Source organism: Lactuca sativa, chromosome 2, assembly GCF_002870075.4.
Source record: "Lactuca sativa cultivar Salinas chromosome 2, Lsat_Salinas_v11, whole genome shotgun sequence".
NCBI lineage: Eukaryota > Viridiplantae > Streptophyta > Magnoliopsida > Asterales > Asteraceae > Lactuca > Lactuca sativa.
The window spans coordinates 176,134,877-176,140,355 of NC_056624.2; the positions used below are offsets into that span (position 1 = coordinate 176,134,877).

The 5,479-nt window shown below is 31.1% G+C and overlaps 1 long non-coding RNA gene across 9 annotated transcripts; it reads left to right on the forward strand.

Moving 5' to 3' along the window:
• Positions 1-572: 572 nt before the first annotated feature.
• LOC111902759 (uncharacterized) lies at positions 573-4,398 on the forward strand. 9 transcript variants are annotated; one of them, XR_006188307.2, is made up of 7 exons: positions 582-1,599; positions 1,875-1,957; positions 2,083-2,167; positions 2,303-2,903; positions 3,468-3,544; positions 3,816-3,900; positions 3,981-4,398. It is a non-coding gene; the product is annotated as an uncharacterized LOC111902759 (long non-coding RNA). The 9 variants fall into 9 exon arrangements; XR_006188308.2 differs by having other exon boundaries at positions 3,492-3,544; XR_006188310.2 differs by having other exon boundaries at positions 585-1,599; positions 2,303-2,656.
• The last annotated feature ends 1,081 nt before the right edge of the window (positions 4,399-5,479 follow it).

The following is a 5,479-nucleotide window of genomic DNA, read 5'->3' on the forward strand; positions in this document are numbered from 1 at the left end:
CATATTTAAGAGTTTTTTTACATCCATGAGATTGTTATTATGATTATTACATCTTTAGTTAAGATTATTGATTCTAAATAACCTTCTAATTAAATGTTATTTATTGTCCGTAACATTTATTATATTTTAATGTATAGTCCAAATTTGAGGCGATGCATACTATACCACAAATAAAGAGTTGATGTTCATTTTATCTTTTGGTACCACCGGTACCTTCCGTACATCCAACCCAAATCCTTAAAGTGCTTTTGATCGGAAGAAGTAAAACTTAATCTCTAAAGAATTTTCTATTTTGACTTTAATTATTAGGATGATTCTTTATATTTTGAGTTTGATATATATATATATATATATATATATATATATATATATATATATATATATATATATATATATATATATATATATATATATATATATATTAAAGAAGTTCAAGCTTAGGAACAGTGAATTTCCTAACCTTTTGGTAAAATTGATCAATTTATTTTCTCTATTGACAATTTTGGTATTGTTTTCCGTTTTTTTTTTACCCTGGACTTTTTATGTTTGTGAATTTTATCACTTTTAATCATCGGATAAAAGTGTGGTCAATATCTCTGGTCAATGGTCAACTGTTAAAGGAGCGCGACTCATCATGATGCAAGCTACATGTTCCTCTTCTATGCGTCCTCATCTTTCACCGCCTCCCCCTTCCAATTAGCTTACAACACTTCAAATCCAACTTTATTCCTTCCCTATCTTCTATTCGACGAATTCTTGATTCACCAAAAAACACCTCATCTCTTTCTTATTCTCACCGCTCCGTTTGATGGAGGGCTTTTTCTGGATTCGTTTTAGCTTTCGCTCCATCTCCATCTTCTAAGTTTTCTAATATGTGTGTTCAAAAAAGACTCGATTTTCCATCGCCGACAGCAAATCAGACCCTCTTCATTGTCAATCCCGTTCTCAATCTTTCAACTTCTACCCAGATGAACGATTAAAAGACAAAAAAGGTGTATATGTTTATATCCAGCCTAGGGATTCAGCACCAGGGGAAACACACATACAACCCATTGTGTGTGTGCATGATCGTGAACCAGGAAGAGAGGCATAGAGAAATTCGTAGCCAACATGGAAAGATTTCATTGCAGTTTGCACGTATTCTTCTTCTAGGGTTTATGTGATGTCAAGTAAACGCTTGGTCTATGTGGATTTGTTCTTGCCCTCCCCGTTCCACCTGCTTCCCACCGCTTCCTCTCGAATCACCTTTTTCTACTCCTATGGAATCGGCTTCCTTCATCTATCGATTTTGGTAAGCAACAACTCACACATGTGCTTTTCTTGGTGATGGTGCGACGAAGTTAATGACTATGGGATTTGAGGTGTGATGTGCGAAGGGTGTCGTTTCGCCGTCGGTTTCCTTATTTCCGTTTTCGTCTCTCTCTCTCTCTTGAACATCTCTGTAGAGCACCACTGATTTAACATGCCAAAATCAGAGATGTCGATCCTTCTTCAAAAAACAGACGATGCTTTCTCCACAGCTTCCTTTACCGGTGCAACTACAGTTATGCTTCGAGTGGCGATGTAGTTAGGTTCAATCTGATGTAGCAGGATGTTGATGTAAGCCCTAATTTCTTTTCAATTTTGGGTTTTGGAAAGCATAATCTTTGCTATGGACCGATGATTGTTGATATATATATATATATATATATATATATATATATATATATATATATATATATATATATATATATATATATATATATATATATATATATATATATATATATGGTCTTCCTTTTCTTTTTTGAGGTTGTCTAAAACTCCCATGTTTGGCTTTTACTTGTTTTCAATATGCTTTAGTGCTCATCGAATCTTACCTGTGTTGGTGGTAGCTAGCATAGTCAGGTGAATCTGTGATGTAGATGAAAGGAACATAAACAAATAGAGGTGTGGGATCATCAATGTGAACGGAAAGGTAACTCCATCAGGAATAAAAAATTTATTCTTTCATTTTCTATATTTTCACTCGCTTTTTTACCATCCATGATTGTAATTTTATTTTGAATTTCAATTTTTTGTGTTTAACTCCTATATTTCTAGGGCTTTGTCAAATGGAACATATTAACAAACAGAAGAGTTGTTATCACCCTCGATTTTAGAAAACCTCTCAATGCCATGAATATAGGTAACCATTGTACATGAGTTTTCACTACCCTAAGCTTTGTGTATATACAAGTTCCATTATATTGACTTCTATTTGAAGCACCAATTGGAATTCAAAAAAGGAATGTTATGTATAACTGTAGGTGTCTGACTGCAGATCAGGTGTTCACTGTTGAATACTTTCTTATTTGCAAAATCTTGGATATAAGAAGCCATATATAACCGTCATGGATAGCATAACAATGGGGTTTCGGAATGGTGTATCTGATCATACCCACTAAAAAACCATAACACAGGCAAACTCAACATTTTAGCATTAAATATTTAAATCAAAACTCAAAATCATACATTTATGAGTTTTTTTCTTTTCTACCAGATGTTCTTGCGATGCCAAAAAATGGAATTGGATTGTTCCCAGATGTGTGCTTTGCTTATATAGAAGCTAAGAGTCTATGACAACAAATTGGTAATGGAGTTTTGAGGAAGACTACAAACAAAATGGAACTTAATGGTGAGTGTTTTTTTATTTATTATCTTTTTAAATATTAAAGAAAAGGTTTTATTGTTTATTATTTTAAAAAAGTTACAAATGATAGAAATGAAGGCTTCATTGACATTGCCAAAATGATTTGCTAAAGCCAAATGACAACATTACCCTTACCCAACTTTTCTCTGTACTTCCATCACGACTTTTACATGTGTTAAACATTGATGATAGAAATCTCAAATAGGAAGAAGTTGAAGTAAGGGGTTTAAAGGTATGCTTTTGAAAACATATTACCTTCTATCTTCTAATTTATATTAATCAAAATGGGCTGTTGATAGTGGTATTGTTATATTTTTAGAGAAATACAACAAAAAAAACACATGTACTTTCATAATCTTATTGATTTTTCCATTTACCTGTTTTATTTAGTCATTAAACAATTATACTTTCTTCCACTGTCTCAAAATTGGCCTGTTTTGATATTATAAAAATTACAGAAAAAAAACAACTTATTTTTACCATTATATTTTTTTATCGTCTAAAAATTTTATTTACTAATTAAGCCGCTACACTAATATTTTTTTATTGATTTGGTCATTAAACTCTTATTTTTTTTACGATTTAGCCACAAAACTATTATGATGAAAATCTAAAAAAAATTAGTTCATTGGCTAAATTACATGATTCAAAAGTTTTTTATTTGTCATAAAATGGCTGATAGACCATTTTTTTCTTTGATAACAGTTGGTCTATTTGCCCCCTGTCCATCCTGCTAACAGTTAAAAAAAATTAATGACATTCTACTTTTTGTTTATTCATATTATATATTATGAAGCAAAAAATTGAAAGTAAGATACAGGTCAAATGGAAGGCTTGCAATCATGGTCTCAAACCACAAGCTTGCCAGCATTGGTTAGTTTAATTTATAAACTTTAACTTTTATTCAATATAATGATAGATTTGATTTTTTGAATAATCAAAACGACAAAATATAATGGAGTCTTGATAAAAATGTATATGTAAGCACAATTTGGGCAACAACAGTTGCTACATCAATGGCTTACACAAGTGCTAAAAGAGCTGCATTTAAGCCTAGCGTTAGATATACAATTTATATTGAAACATTTAAACAATTTATATTTATCTCTATGGTTATTTTATATGTATTTGTTTGCCACTATAGGATGCATGCATAAGGTTTAACGTTGGTAGGTCAACTTTCAGTTGGGTTTAAGCCTATTTGCATATATTCATAAATTGAATGGCAGGTATGCATCTGAACATAGAATTTGTTATTCCATAGAAGATTTAAGAATGTAGGCTGAAAATCTATTTTGCTGATAAGAAGGTGGATGAATTGGAGAAAGCTATATCTAAGGCAGCTAGAGACCCCGCTAAATATGGAATCGATCAACCCGCACTTGAAAGAAGATTTAAATGGACAAGAACCACTATGACTCAAGTAAATTCTTTTTTTTTAATATAAACATTAAAAATTCACACAATTGATTTTATTTAGGAGGTGTTAAGAAATCAGTGGTGGGAAGAGACTTGAATGGCAGTAGCTCTTCCATATTTAGTGGGATGTATCAAGAACTAATGAGTCTCCCAAGTGCACGTCAGCAAGACTGATGTTAAGTGGCTTTTTTTGCATATCTTAGAACAAAAAAACTAAAATAGAGCAATGTATTTTCATTTTAATGTTTAGCTTTATGTAATTTGGATCCTTTTTTTCTGCAAAAAGGCAATGTTATTTATTTTTATTATTTTAAGCATCAAAATTGTAAAAGGGCGAATTGCAGAGAATAACAACATACTTGAATGTGGCTACCAATTAAGACAATCTACTATACATGTACACAAAAACAACACGTTCCACCCCCGCAACGCGGGGGAACGCATCTAGTTATTAGGGTGGCAGTTGCGTTAACTAGTCCAGTCAAGGAACGATGTGTTACAGGTTGTAGAATACACATTACAGGCTGTAGTAGGTACTGCATGAATGTAATGTTACATGAGGTATGCAATTTTTGAGAAACACAGGTTGTAATGTTTGGACTTAAATACATAAAATAGATAGTGCATTCCAACTGTTTTAACCTCCGATCAAAATGTTTCATATAAAATTAACACATGGTGCATAAAGATACTCTATTATCTACAAGGCATACATAAACGACAAATATTAATGTGATGTCGTCTTGTCATATTTTAGTCATATTGAATCTAAATTATTTAACGCAAAGATTGAACTTATGAAAAAAAATTGAAGTTAGAAATATAGATTAGTTGATGTTTATATTATAATAAACAAATTGAAGCATTTTATGCAAGGGCGAAGCCATAATTTTTTTAGGATCATCCGTATAAATTAATTAGAATATATATATATATATATATATATATATATATATATATATATATATATATATATATATATATATATATATATATATATATATATATATATATATATATATATATATATATATATATATATATATATATAAACAACTTTTTTTTGAGAATTTGAGGGTGATTCTGGGCTTACCCTCGCTCTTAGGTGACTCCGCCCATGATTGTATGCCTTCTTCATAAGATCGAGAATAAAGAAACTAAAATGTATGCACCTAACTAGTCAATATGTTGATGGATGTGTTATGTTTTATCTTATTTGTCTAATGTTAGAAAATCAGGTTAAGAATACTTTGATCACTTAGAGTCATGAAACACACTTTCAGATTAAAGCATTTCGGCGGTACACATGAAAATATTTAATCGGATAAAACTAAGCACTTAAGAAAAGCGAATGTAGAAGATGATATGATCTTGTGTACTAGAATTCGT